We start from the raw sequence: 15,367 nt of genomic DNA on the forward strand, positions 1-15,367 counted from the left end.
AGATGACCAAGTCAAATCTGGGTCAGCTGCTGAAGGTCACTGCACATTTAGTGCCTTTAATGACAAGTTGACATTCCCATTTATTAAACTGCTGAACATGCAGATTTAAAAATTTTGTAACATTCTCAACTCTTGGTAAAACTTCGTTGCAAGTCACAAGGCTAAATGACATTTGATAAGCAAAATAGTCACATTTTCAGTAAGAACAGATTCTCAGAGGAGCAACCTCAGGATACCCTTCCTGTCTGTTTTCCTTTCTTCCTTTCCTTCTTTTCCACAAGAAACATTGATTTAGAAGAACTGTGAGCTTTGAATCAGGCTTAAGAAAGAGGCCACTATTTAGTCAAGAAATTTCAGCAGCCTCTGGCCTCTGCTTACAGATCCTTAGATAAATGAGTTAAGGACAGACTGCAGTCCTCTTTGTGGATGGTCTTTTTGCTAAGTGAGAAACAGACAGGGTGTGTGTGTGTGTGTATGTGTGTGTAACCTGCCTGTGCAATCCTTACTTTCCAAATACAGTGGGGAGCTAAGTAAGATACACTCCAGATAAGCTGGGAGTGAACTTACTAGACAGAATGGGACAGTGGGCTGTACACTAAGAAACCCTGGAAAGAGAAGTAAGATGAGTTACAAGGTCAAATGCAAGGTCGGAGAACAGAAACTTCTGGTACAAGGTGGCATCCAGACAGTCTTGGCGCTTGTTTCCATAAACTCCTGTGTTGGGCACAGGAGGGGTCAAAGAGTGATTTCTCATGAGCACTTGGAAGGAGAATGGGAAATGGAGGAATGAGGACACATTGCAACTGCTCTCTCTATTCAGCAGCTGCGGAGTGCAAACTGCAACCAGAAGAAGTAGGCCTGGGCCCAGCAGCAGCTCTGGGGACTAAACAGGCATGCTCCTTTCTTCCCTTAGTCTTCACTTCAAACCTCCCACACGCCAGCGGAGAGCAACAGGTCAGGCAGTGGGTGTGAGCCCTTCCTCAAGATGTATTGGCAGGTATCTTGGCAAGGCTAGTGTGGAAGAACACAAATGGAAATAAATTAATGAGGATACCCTGCAAGTGTACAGGGCTGAGGGGGGACAAAAGGCATTAGGAATTCCTACTTGATAGTAATTCTGATGCCATCTGCACACACACAGGACAAACACTTTGTTTATCCATACAGAGAACACTAATTGAACCCTCTCCAGCTCAGTAGCCAATGGAAAGAGGATTGAAAACACTTCCAGATCCCGGGGACACTAATAGAGTCTGGACAGTGCTCTGATCATCATCAGGTGTGGCATGAGGCCCATGAGGACCTTGGGAGAGCCGAACAGAGGGCATCTGACCAAGGACAGTCAGGAATGGCAGTAAGTGGCCCTCACTCTACTTCCTGGTCATCATTCATTATTTCACAAAGGCTCCAGTGAGCACCTATCAAATGCTAGGCTTTGTTTTATGTATAGGAGAAACAAGCCCACTGTCCTCCTTGGACCTATTCTTTTAAAAAGCTAGCAAGTAAGATATAGTTTCAACTGACACATTGTTTCTAGAGATAGAGTCTCATGCAGCCCAGGCTGGACTCAAACTTGCTATGTAACTGAGGATAACCTCGAACTTCTGATCTTCCTGCTCCCACCTTCCATGTGCTGAGATTACAGGCATGTGCCACTCAGTTTATGTGGTGATGGTGACCAAAGCCCCCGGGTATGCTGGTATGCTAGGTATGTACTCTGCCATCTACTCAAAGAAAAACTTTTTCATAAGTTACATAGAATATAAGAACAAGGAAGGGTTGGTACAGCCAGTGCCTAGAGCTAGAAGTTCAAAAGGTTCTTTCCCAGAAGGATCTCAACTCAGCAGTAGGGAAACCACCTGGTTGGCTATGCTAGGCAGCTGCTCTCTCTCTCTCTCTCTCTCTCTCTCTCTCTGTGTGTGTGTGTGTGTGTGTGTGTGTGTGTGCATATGTGTCTCTCTCTGTGTATGTCTGTCTCTCTTTGTCTCTGTCGGTCTGCCTCCCTTCATATCTCTCTCTCTCTCTCTCTCTCTCTCTCTCTCTCGTGTGTGTGTGTGTGTGTATGTGTGTGTGTGTGTGTGTGTGTGTGTATAGGAGATATGTATAATAGTATGATGTCTGCCATTGGATGAAACACAAGGCTCTGCAAAACAAAACAGAAAACCCATACTAACTCAGGCTTTAGTGTGTCTTCATGCCAAGCTAGGATACAGTTTGCTAAATCTGAACTAAAATGTGAGACAGCCTCAGGCTTTCCTGTTTACTTTGTTCTAATACTACATTAGACCTTAATGAGTGTTAAAATATAAAGCTGAGAAGGAGGGCAGGCATGTAGGGAGACAGTCTGTGAGATGCTATTTGGTTGGTAGGGAATCTGTGACAGTGACTCTTTCAGAATGTAGTGAGGATGTGAAGGAGGCCATGGGGGAGTGATGCAGACATATGCAAACCAGCCTTCCAGACAGAGCAGAGAATGTATTTAAAGACTACAGGCAGGAGCATGCTGGCCACTATGGAGCGACAGGGAAGAGGCATGAGGCTGGCACTGAGTGAAAAAGATGGAGGAGGCATGAGGTCTAGAAGGTGACCCAAAGTCCGTCATGAAGTGCGCCATGGCCATTTTCCTCTCATGTCTTCTTAACCAGGATTTAAACAACAACAACAAAACTGAGAGGCATGTAACAGTATGACTGCCCAAAGGAAGAGAGACTAGAATGACTCTAGAGGGACTAGAATGCCTCTAGAGAGACTAGAAGGCCATGCTGTCTTCAAATGTATGGAGATGTTTCCAGGAGAGATGCATTTCAGCTAGATGCATGCTACGTAGACAGTACTGGAAAACCAGGCTCCCTCCTGGAGATCTTAGTCTCCTTAACACATGAGTTTAGGAATGGTCAAAATCAGAAGCTCAAGGACAATTTTATTAGAGTTTAAAAGAAAAACCCCAGGGCAGGCAAGCTGTAAACCTCAGCAGCTGACCAGAGGAAAGGAATTGGGGAAAGAAAAAAAAGAAAGAGAGGAAAAAAAGGCCAGGCCAGTTGATTTAAGCTGGCACAGAAGTCAGACACATGGAGGACAGGCATCTGCATGGTGGGAGGGAACCCTTAGGCCAAAGTGTCAGTAAGCATGCTTAAAAAAGAGACAGGAGAAAAGCCAACCTTTCTCTTTTCTGCATAGTGGAGAAAAGTGTGCAGATGTGCAAAGCCGTGTGTGAGGCTCTGTAGGAGACTGTCCTGAGATTTCCTATCAGTTACTTTTCTTGGTACTCTGACCAAATAGCCGATGGAGCAACCTAAGGGAGGGTGGCTGTATTTTGGTTGATAGGTGGATATGGATCATCACAGTGAGGAAGGTGCTGTAACAGGCTGGTGGGAGTTGGGGCTGGGAGTGAGGGAAGGGGAAGGGATGGAGAGTGGGGGAAAGCAGATATGGGACAGCGAGCAGGCCTGGCTATAAACTTAAATGACTCACTTCCTCCAGCTAGGCCCCTACCTCCCAGACATTCCACATCCACCCCAAACAGGCCCAGCAGCTGGGGAGCAAATGATGAAACACCTAAGCCGGTGGCGGATACTTCATTCAAACCACAAAGGATGAGAAAATATAGACAAGCTGGAGGCAGAGCAGAGGAATGTTCTCCTTGCGGGCACCCTCCTTAGAGACTTTTTTCTTACACATCAGACGACACTCTTTCAGGGAATACTTGCAAGGGAGATTAATCTGAACAAAGTAATACCACTATAAAAATCTCTTTAGTTTGGGCAATTTGAAACCTTAGAACATTGGAGCCTTGTCCCATCTTCACCTCTAAGAGACAGCCATCACTCCAAATAGGAGCCTCCTGAAGAGAGAGGAGTTTTCAGACTCCTGGTGGAGTCTGAAATTCACAGAGAGATAGTACTCACCTAGTCAAGAAAAATTCAAGGAGGAATTTTCTAAGGTCAACAAGCTTGTCTGGGCCTCCGCCTAAGTGCCCATTCTTCCATCTTCCAACTTGAGTGGCAAAGAGGACACCCCAGGGGGACACAGTAATTGCTCTTGCTGCATATTTGAACAAATGGCCAGAGGCCAGCCGCTGGTGTATGGAGACTACAGAAAGCATAAAGGGGAGAGGGCACCTGAGCAAGGACATGCCCAAGTCTCCTGAGCAGTCATGGAGAATGTCTTGGTCAACTGAGTCATTCTCCAGGCTTCTAATATAGGATCTGATGTAGATTCTCCAGGACCACCACTTGGTTTGCAATTGTCACCTCTGCTGGGACAGTAGAGCAAGGGACGGGGAGGAACTGATGGGCTCACAGTCTTTCCATCTGGTTCTCCTCAGAGTGAACACAGTACCACAGGCTTCACTTATTCTCGAAAGGGCTTTGGGCTCTTGTCCTGTCCCATATTAAGTACCAATACCAATCTTTCTCAGTCTCTCTCTCTCTCTCTCTCTCTCTCTCTCTCTCTCTCTCTCTCTCCTTTTCAAATCATCCTGGGACATTGTATGTCTGCTACAAAACCAGACAAATTGGACTGCTAACTGATATCTATAACCAGACAAGATGAAACTTGTCTCAACTGGGGTTTAAAGGTAGCTTTTACCATCAGGTTGAGAGATTTGCAAGGACAAATCTCAAGCCTTGAATTTCCATGGGGATCCCCCTGAGAAGAAGTTGGAACTCGTCAGGTGCCAGCCTTGTAGCTGAAGGGGGACTTGACCACGGAGATGTCTCTAATAAGTGAGAAAAATTATGTGGGTAACAACTTGACATTTTTCATGTTCAAGTCTCTATTGAAACAGAATGCGTAAATTAATAGTCTTAGGAGACCCATATAGAAGAAAACCAGAATGGGGATCATGAACCCCATTAACTCGCTTGTCTCAAGCCTCTAATGAGAAGATCTCTGGGGAATGGAGATGGGGCAGGATGCTCAGAGCATGCAGAACCTTTCAAAAGCCCACAAGCATTCGTTTTACAAAGATACAGAGCAGCATCCTCCATTGAATTGTAACAGATGTAAAGAGTGATGGCTGGCCCTGTCTGGAGAGGAAGCAGCGACTCCTCTAAAGATACTGTTTACTTTGACAAGTTATCTGTTTTGTGTGTGTGTGTGTTTTCTAGAATCCTCCACAGACTATTCTTATCAAATCAGTTTCCCCGCAGACGAAGACTGTAGTAACTACTGCGCATAAAATTCAGTGTGGCCTGTTAAGAACTCCCTAAGAGTCACCGCATTTATGGAGGCCGAGGCAGTGGAAAGGGAGAAAATGCTTACAAAAAAAAAAAAAAAAAAAAAAGATCCACTTGCTGATTATTTTCTAATAAAACTGTTCATTCTATCAGAAAGTGGAGGGAATTAAATGCGAACAGATTTATGTAAAGCCAGTCGTACTGCTGTGCAATAGATTGCTTTAACCCCGTTCTGACATCCGGTGTTGAATGCATAGTGCTACTCCCAGGGCAGAAGTCGGCTGAGCTGAAGTTGTCTGTCCCTGTAGCACTGTTGTACAGTTTTGGGTCATGGGGAGGGTCCCAGGCGGGGGGAGGGGAATCAAAACACACTGTAGAAATTCTCAATGGATTCATCAAAACTAAAACAGAACACGGTTAGGAGTCAACATAGAAAGTTACAGTAGCCATCTGGGTGCCTACTCTGAGACAGAGACTTTACCTGAGGTTTATCTCTAATCCACCCCAGCCACTTTGCCAAGCAGCATTAATATTTCTATGTTTAGATGATAGAGCAGAGGCTTGAGGAAGTGTCCCAAGACTAAATTAAGCTTTAGCCAGGATTAACAAAAAGTATAGAGGCAGCTGGGCTACTCAGCAGCAGCTTGGCAGGCAGGCCCCGGAGTCATCTCCCAGCACCAAAACAAAGTGAAATAGCGCGGGGTGGAGATAGGAACTTGAGTCTCACTCCTAACCCGCCAACGTTATTAGTCGGCTTTACCACACTCCTTTACCCTAGCATGAACACAGAAGGCTTGATGGCTTTTGCATTGCTGGAGTACTTGCTGGGGTCCTGGGCCAGCTCCAGGAACTTGTTATAACACAGTCACAGCTGCCGGTGCAAGCCCCGCAGCAGGTTTGCAGATTTGTTGATTTAAAGAACCAACAGTGGCACCGCTAAGTCTCACAGGTGCGTTAGTGTAACCCTTCTTAACCCACAAGATCATCGAGAGAAGCATTGCACGGCCAGCAGGACAACTCAGCAGGTATAGACATCGGCAGCCAAGCCTGAACATGAGTTTGATCTTCTGGACCCACCGTGGAAGGGGAAAACTGCCCCCTGCAAGTTGTCCTCTGACCACATGTGCACTATGGCACACCCACACATGTACGCATGTGCACATTCACACACACACACACACACACACACACACACACACACACACACACACACTAAATGTAATAAAAAGGACAAACACTGCAGGCTGCGCTTGAAAAATAAACTGTGTGGGTTGAGAAAGAGGGACACAGCCCCACAGTTTTGTTTCTGTGTTTGCACGGTATATTAAAAGTTGAGCAGAGTGATATACTAGAGGCCAGAAACGCATTGCAATTTTGGACTTCTCCATTCCACAGTTTCTTCAGGGATCGCATAGAGGGTGGGACCAACTCTCTGATAAACCTGCTATGAGCACTCTCCTTAGCATCATATCCCGGCATGCTGTTGATCACCATTCTATTCCCACCTGCACTTTTGTCTGACAGTCCGAGCTGACAGGACCCTGCCCACTAGAATGAGTTGCTTTTTGACCGAGAAAATACTTTCCATCCTTCCACAGTCATCTCTGGTCCCTCATCCTGACCTACCCAATGGCATCGTACCCAAGGACCTCTCCACGCAGCACCCAAGTCTCCTTGACATCGGCAGTTAGGTTTACCAGCACCCAAGTCTCCTTGACATCGGCAGTTAGGTTTACCAGCCGCTCCTGTAGCACTTGCCTCTTCCTTGCTCTACTGTCTCACGTTTCTTGAATTATTAATTATCATCTGTGCCATGTTTTTGTTTTGTTTTCAGTCTTGGGATTAAACCCGGAGCCTTTCCCCTGTATGCGCTAGGCAGGCACTCTACCAGTGAGCTCTATTTCCAGCCCTAGGCCATGTCTTAATGATCTCTGTTTCCATCCCAGTCCTCAGAACAATACCCCTGCATGATGAATGAGCGAAGAATGAGAGTGTCATTGGGCATGGGGACAGGAGTTCCTCTTTCTTTTCCAGACTTCACTCCGTAATTAGCTTAGCTGTCACCGAAACATGTATGCACAGCAAGCAATTGAAAAGTGTGTTTTCCAGGGAGACTGTGACTCTACCACTTGATAAAATTCCTAGTAGGATTCCAGGGAAGAAGTGACTTTGAGAGAAGGTACTCAGATAACATTTCCAAAGAGTGGGCCGTACACTCCTCCCTGGGGGCAGGCTTTGAGTGTGCATGTGCACACGAACATTTCATTAACACAAATATATACCAGTGTGTATTAACCCCTTCAGAGCCATACGCCTGATAATAAAATAAAATCAAGTAATATGTCCAACCCTGTACTAGTTAGTTAATGCCTTATACACTTTACAAGATGTGACTACACAACATATAATTTTTTAGTGAAGATTTTTATATTTTCTCTTTTGCCCTCTAAGAAATGGTCTTATGCAAAAATGTTTAGTCTCTGTTGAGCAGCTACACTTTCTGGGAGACAAAGGAAATCATGCCTTTCTCTCCCTAGCCTGATCCCCGCGACAGTGGCTGAGCCCCTTTCTCTCCTGAGGTCTGTTACAAGGCACCACTATTCTAGAATTAAACTGCAGGAGTCTTTTGACCCTGCACATTCTCCATCTGGAGAGGCCACAGTTCACCCCTCCCCCCAGGTTTGTGGTGGAGGTGGAGCTGTAAGCATGACAGTGTGAAATGTGACACACTATTGTAGAATTCTTTGTTTGTTTTCCTTGTGACCTGACTCTCATAAAATTTATTTTATTTTTTTCTTCCAAGCTCCTAGGACATGTGGTCATATGATTCAAAGCGGGGCGGGGAGGGGGGTGGAGGGGGAACACATTGTCAAAACAGTATAAAGGAGTTGTCATTTTTTTATGTTGTTTTCATTACATAAAAAGCTTCAATGTGCAGACCTAACCATCTAGTTTATCTGCATCTAAAAGTATCAAATGTGATACTATAAAATAGCATTCGTATTATTTAGTATTGTTGGCATTACGGTTTTTATTTGCATCTAAAAGGAAAAGCCAATAAATGTAATACCACAGTTTGTTTGGGAAATGAATGCAGAAACTTATCAGGCTAAACACACAGAAGCCCCCCATACCACACACACACACACACACACACACAGACCATAGCACACCACACCCCACACACACACCCCACACCACATCTTTCAGTCCCCCCCACCACACACACACACACACACACACATCTCCCCACACATATCTCACACACACCTCACACACACATACACACACACACACACACACACACATACACACACACACACACACACACACAAAGACTGGACAGACATCCTGGCCTCTAGAAGTTAACCAGTATTATTTCATAACAGTAAGATTGAAGTGGATTTTGTCTTCTTCTTTGTGTACTGCTCTAATTTCCCTAACATTCTATAACATATTTTCTTAGCAAGAAGTATGCTTTACAACAGTTGTACACAATTTGCAGATTTCTGACTTATAAGCCTCTAAATAGAAACTTTAAAAAAAAAATTCTTTGGGGCCATTGGCATGTAGAAGAAAACTGTATGTTATTTCTAAATCCGGTGTGAACTGTTACAAAATATTTAATGTCATTTTTGGTCTCATGTAATAAAAATAGTATTCTAAACCAACTCCTTCTTAATAGAGCCCCATCCAGATTTTAGACACGGTTTGGACTGAGGATCAAAAGAGAGGCCGGGAATGAGTGCAGGGGATCTTGGGAAAATAGAGGAGCTCAGAATGAGATATAAAAGTGGAGATCTGAAAGTCGCACTGCCTTAGCAGGCGGCACAAAGAAAGACAGTACACCAGATGGTGGGCCTGCCTGCGCAAGACTAACATTCTGGCTGTAGGGATGGGTCAGTGCTGGGTAAGTTGGATGACCTGAGTTCCAATCTGCAGGACACACGTTAAGAGCCAGATTCAACAGCCTGAGTGTTTGCAATTCCAGCGTGCCCGCAGCAAATGGGAAGCTGAGACAGGAGAATTATCAGAAAGTCAAGGTCAGCTAGCCTGCCTTTCAAAACAGCAAAGAGGCTTCCTCTCAAAACAAAGCAGAAGGCGAGGACAGCAGACACCCGAAGGTTTATTTTTAGACCCCCACAGGTGAGCAAGCTGTGTGTCCTCACCGTGACATGCCTCACGCACAGAAAAATAGACTGAGGCCCTTCTGAGCCCTGAACACTCTTAGCAAGATATTCCTAGAAGCGCAGACCCCAGTTTGCTCACATGCTCAAAAAACAGACTGAGGTTCTGCTACACTTTGAACAATCTTGACAAGATTTTCCTAGAAGCAGAAGATGCTTCACGAAGTATTCTGGGGCTACTCTGGCTGTTGAGGCCCAATCTCAAGAGCTGAGTCCAAAGTTCTCATCATCTCAGGTATGATTTGGGCATTGTTACCATTTTAAAGCTCACTTCATAAATCATGATTGTATATAATATGCATATATAATACACACATTCTATGCCCTTCATTTTGTTTCTCTGACTAAAACACCCACTTAAAAAAATCTTGGGGGCTAGCAAGTTGGCTCAGCAGGGACTGGCTGCTAAATCCCACAGTCTGAGTTCTATCCCAGGGACCCACAGGGTGGAAGAAGATTACTGATACCTACAGGTTGTCATCCTGATCTCACGCATGCATATATGCAAGTGCCTCTCCCCAAATACACAGAAAAGGAAGTTTAAATTTTCTTTAAAAAATCTTCTATTGGATTCAAGGAATGAAAATGAGTTCCTTTTAAGTAAAGAGAAAAAAAATAAATTATTTCAAGAAGCAAGTTTGATAGCTAGAGGTCTTGAAGTTTCAATGAAGGAAAACAACAGAAAGAGCCCAGCACAGTGGTGCACGCCTTCAATCCCAGCACTCAGGAGGCAGAGGCAGGAGGATCTCTGTGAGTTCAAGGAGAACCAGGTTGACACAGCAATCTTCAGGTCAGCCAAGAATATACAGAGAGACCCTGTCTCAAAACAAACAAACAAGCAAACAAACAACCCCATATTTACCTGCAAGAACACAGGAAATCATGAAATTTGCAGGTAAATGGTAGGAACTGGAAAAGATCATCCCTAGTGAGGTACCTCAGAAGCAGAAAGACACACAGGGTATATACTCAGTCATAAGTGGATATTAGATGTATAATATATGATAAAGATACTAAAATCTGTACACCTAAAGAAACTAATCAAGAAGGAGGACTCTGGCTAAGATGCTCAATCCCCATTTGGAAAGGCAAAGAGGATAGACATCAGAAGAGGGAGAAAACAGGGAACAGAACAGGAGCCTGTCACAGAGGGCCTCTGAAAGACTCTACCCTGCAGGGTATTAAAGCAGATGCTGAGACTTATGGCCAACTTTTGAGCAGCGTGCAGGGAATCTTATGAAAGAGGTGCTGGCCTGGAGAGGAAAGAGTAAGACCTGGAGAGGACAGGAGCTCCACAAGTAGAACAACAGAACCAAAAAATCTGGGCACAGGGATCTTTTCTGAGACTGATACTCCAACCAAGGAGATAACCTAGAACCCCTGCACAGATGTAGCCCATGGCAGTTCAGTGTCCAAGTGGGTTCCATTATAATGGGAAGAGGAACTCTCTGACATGAACTGATTGACCTGCTCATTGATCACCTCCCCCTGAGGGGTGAGCAGCCTTACCAGGCCACAGTAGAGGACAATGCAGCCACTCCTGATGAGACCTGATAGACTAGGATCAGAAGGAAAGGGAGGAGGACCTCCCCTATCAGTGGACTGGGGGAGGGACATGGGTGGAGAAGGAGGGTGAGATTGGGAGAGGAGGACGGAGAGAGCTACAGGGGGGGATACAAAATGGATAAACTGTAATTAATAAAAAGAAAAAAGATACTGATAGAAAAAAAAAGAACACAGGACAATGTAGCCATCCTTCCTTGCCATATGGTAGTTGTGGATGATATGGTGCTTAAACAGAAGTCCAGGGAAGCCTGATAATACCCGTGCAAGAGTATGTGAAGTTTCCCCTCTGTTCTGGCTGGTTTTGTGTGTCAACTTGACACAAGCTAGAGTCATCAGAGAGAAAGGAGCCTCAGCTGAGGAAATGCCTCCATGAGATCCAGCTGTAAGGAATTTTCACAATTAGTGATCAATGGGGGAGGGCCTAACCTATTACGGTGGTGCCATTCCTGGGCTGGTGGTCCTGGGTTCTATGAGAAAGCAGGCTGAGCAAGCCAGATAGAGCAAGCACCCCTCCACAACCTCTGCATCAGCTCCTGCCTCTGTGTTCCTGCCCTGTTGAGGTCCTGTCCTGACGTTCCTCAAAGATGAACAGCAGCAATATGGAAGAGTAAGCCAAATAAACCCTTTCCTCGCCAGCTTGCTTCTTGGTCATGGTGTTGTTGTTGTTTGTTTTTTTTTTTTTCACGGCAATAGTAACCCTAACTAAGACATCCTCTTTGTGCATATTTACATTTTTATGGCCATTTTATTTTTGTAACTTGTATTGAATTCTGAAAAAGGCCAGTGGGCCCTCAACACACCAAAGTAGAAAACTAACGCACTAGAGAAAGTGTCAGCTTTGGTTTTAGAGAGAATTGAGTCACATTTGTAATTTGTTAACTGGAGACTCAAGTGAGTTAAAGTTTTAGAATCGTTATATGCCTTTTTATTTGGATTACATACTTCGAAGTAACGTGTCAGTGCTTCCTACACAGTAGACACGCTGAAGGTGGCGGCTAATAAAGGTATCTCACCCTGCAAAGAGTCTGCATTTCCAGCTCCCCCTGGTTTGTTCTAAGGAAACCTCCATTTTGTTCAGGAGATGTTCTAGTTGGCTCTAATTGTTGTGGTAGATTTAATGGGGTGTCCTCCATAGTCCCGGGCATTTGAACACTTGGTGCATGCTCCCTCTCCCTATCTCTCTCTATGTTCCTCCCTCCTTCTCTCTTTCCCTCTCTCTCTCCCGACCACATTTTGTTTACATTTCAAATTATGAGCCCTCAGCTTGCTGCTCTTGCCACCGTACCTGTGTGCTGCTATGTGTCCCAACCATGGACCCTCATCCCTCGGAACCATAAGCTCAAATAAACCCTTCTACAAGTCACTTCTGCTCATGGTGTTTAATCATAACGGCAGAGAATTAACTAATACAGTTGTCAACTTCATACAGACTGGGGTCATCTGAGAGGAAAGCCCTCATCAGCATATTGCTTACCACAGATTGTCTTGATTATCACTTGATGCAGGAGGGCCCTCTCCACTGTGGCCAGCACCATCCCTAGGCAGGTGGTCTTAGGCTATATAAGAAAGATGCAGATGCCTAAGTATAAGCTGGCAAGTGGGCCAACTAGCAAGCACCATCTTCCACGGTTCTTGGTTCTGAGTTCTCTGGTTGGAGGTAATGCTTTGTGGCATAGGAAGCCCTCCTGACTGCCATCAATGATGGCCCTTAACCTGTAAGCTGAAATAAATCCTCTCTTCCATAATATGCTTTTAGTGTCTATCATATCAACAAAAGGGAAACCGGAACAGATAACCATCCTTTCATATTCCTAAATTAGTGTGTAGATAATGTTGCTCCCCTTGTTATTCACGTTCTTAGGGCAGCCCATGGCATTGGGATCACGATATATAGATTTCCCTATGTACATGCCACATAACATGATAATCCACATGGTTTTCAACATATCACAAAGCCCTTGATAGCACTGAGTGGGGTAGGGCTTAGCTACAGGACTCATCTCTCTTCTTAATCACCTCTTGTCATTTTCAGTCTCTGTCTATGGTGTTGTGGTTTCGCACATGTGTGTATGTGTGTTCATATGTGTGTACATGTATGTGTACATACACATTTTATCCCAATGTTCTATTGTCCTACCAGAGAGAACATGCTGCATTGATTTACAGTAACTATCCAAAGACTAAGCCATCACTTTAATTGATCAATACTTTGAGAAAAGAATCCACTTCTGTTTTCTGTGACATATTTCCACCAGGCTTCCTGGAGTCTAGGATCCTTTCCATGGGTGGCCAAGAGAGACACTGAAGCAGGACCAGCATGCCTTTTTATAAAAACAAATATGTAAACTGGAGAAAGTATGCACACTAGCCATGTAAAGTTCTAATTCAAGCTTGGGTATGGTGATAAGTGAGTGCAATCTTAGACACTCAGGAGGTCAAGGCAAGAGGAACCTTGAATGTGAGCCTAGTCTGGGGTATATAACTGGAACATGTAAAAGAGAGAGAGAGAGAGAGAGAGAGAGAGAGAAAAGTTGGATGTGATGGTGCACACTTTCAATTCCTGCACTTGGAAAGCAGTAGCAGGTGGATCTCTGTGGGTTCGAGGCCAGCCTGGTCTACAAAAGAAAAGAAAAAAGAGAAAAGAGAAGAGAAGAGAAAAGAGAAAAGAGAAAAGAGAAAAGAGAAAAGAGAAAAGAGAAAAGAGAAAAGAGAAAAGGAAAGGAAAGGAAAAGGAAAGGAAAAGGAAAAGGAAAAGGAAAAGGAAAGGAAAAGGAAAGGAAAAGAAAAGAAAAGAAAAGAAAAGAAAAGAAAAGAAAAGAAAAGAAAAGAAAAGAAAAGAAAAGAAAAGAGTGAGATTCAAGCCTGGATAAGAAAAACACATTGACTGCTTACAAATTCTTTCACTTGTGGAAAAGCTATTAAAGTTTTACCTTCAGTCTAACAGTTTAATTTTTGGCTTGAGAGTATCTAGGTTTTAACCTAATAGTTTCATTGTAACTCCTAGGCTGGTTGTCTAAGGGCCACGTTCACCAACCTCCTGAATTTTCATTTCATTTATATCAGTCTAAGCCCGAAGCGCAGCCATAAAATATGTGGTGGCTTTAGTATTCCCCTGAGGATTCTTGGGAGCCTCATAGTTTCTTGATCATTTTTCACCCTGACTTCCATGTTTAGTGTGTCCTGTCTTCTTGCTCCCCAAGGCTGCTTTAACCTCTACTCCCCACTTTCCAGGCCACTCGTTGTTCTTTGCACCATATTCTCATGCAAGTGCTTGAGAGTAGTTGTCTTTCCCTGAGTCTTAGGAATTAAATATTAATACAAGGACCTGAACCCAAGTATAGACACTTCTCACCCAAGAGTTCAGCCTCTTTGCAACCTTCGAGAAAAGTGTTTCCTGGCATCCTCATGCTTCTAACTCAGAGAATCCTCATCCTACTTACCGCTCTCCTTCCCATTCTAAGGCTAAGAACCTCTTTTCTCTCGCACCACTTCAGAAGACTTGATTTTTCCCTTAAGGTGGTGAATAAAAGAACTTTACCATGTTTTAATTGTGGCTTCCTTTGTTCCAGAGTGCTCAGGGAAGACAGATGGTTCTCTAGACCAGTGGTTCTCAATCCGTGGGTCTCCTTTAGGGATTAAACCACCCTGGCACAGACAGAGGTCACAGAGGGATATCCTGCAGATCAAGTACTTATATTATGATTCATAACAGTAGAAAATTTACTGTTATGAAGTAGCAACAAAAATAATTTTATGTTTGTGTGTTCAACGTGTGGAACTGTACTAAAGGGTTGCAGAAGTAGGAAGGTTGCGAGCCATTTTCCTAGACAAAAAGTCTTCTACGCCTAGTCCAGTGGTCCTCTGTTCCTTACTCACAGATTTGGGGCAAAAGTTCTTTTAGATCTCCTTGTTCATTTTTGTTTTTTGTTTTTGTTTTGTTCTGTTTTTTTGAGACAGAGTTTCCTGGAGCCAAGGCTGGCCCTCAACTCACTAAGTAGCTGAAGATGACCTTCAATTTCCAATCTTCCTATTGCTACTTGCCTTGGGCTGGGACAACCAACGTGTGCTACCCACATCCAGCTTATCTTTGTGTGGTATGTGTACACATACATATGTAGGTACACATGTATGCACACGCATGTGGAGGCAAGAGGTCAACCTCAGGCGTCTTCCTCAATCACTCCCCACTTGACCTTTTGAGACAAGGTCTCTCACATGGAACCTGGAGCTTGCTTATTTGACTAGAATGGCTGGCTAGCAAACTCTCAGGATCCTCTTCACATCTCCATCTTCCCAGTTCTGGGCGTACAGACAGACATGCACTGATGTTCCTGGCTTTTTTACAGGGGTGCTGGGGACCTGAGCGTCCTCATGTTTGTAGGACTCATACTTCACCTACTGAGCCATCCCCTTGCTCTAGATTATTTTTTTTCAAGA

The 15,367-nt window shown here is 44.3% G+C and overlaps 1 long non-coding RNA gene across 1 annotated transcript in view; it reads left to right on the top strand.

The window, feature by feature from the left end:
* Nucleotides 1-15,367, top strand: part of LOC110548212 (uncharacterized) — a 61,221-nt gene that overhangs the window by 26,754 nt on the left and 19,100 nt on the right. The gene's annotated exons all lie outside the window — the stretch shown is intronic.

Source organism: Meriones unguiculatus, chromosome 19 (genome assembly GCF_030254825.1).
Source record: "Meriones unguiculatus strain TT.TT164.6M chromosome 19, Bangor_MerUng_6.1, whole genome shotgun sequence".
NCBI lineage: Eukaryota > Metazoa > Chordata > Mammalia > Rodentia > Muridae > Meriones > Meriones unguiculatus.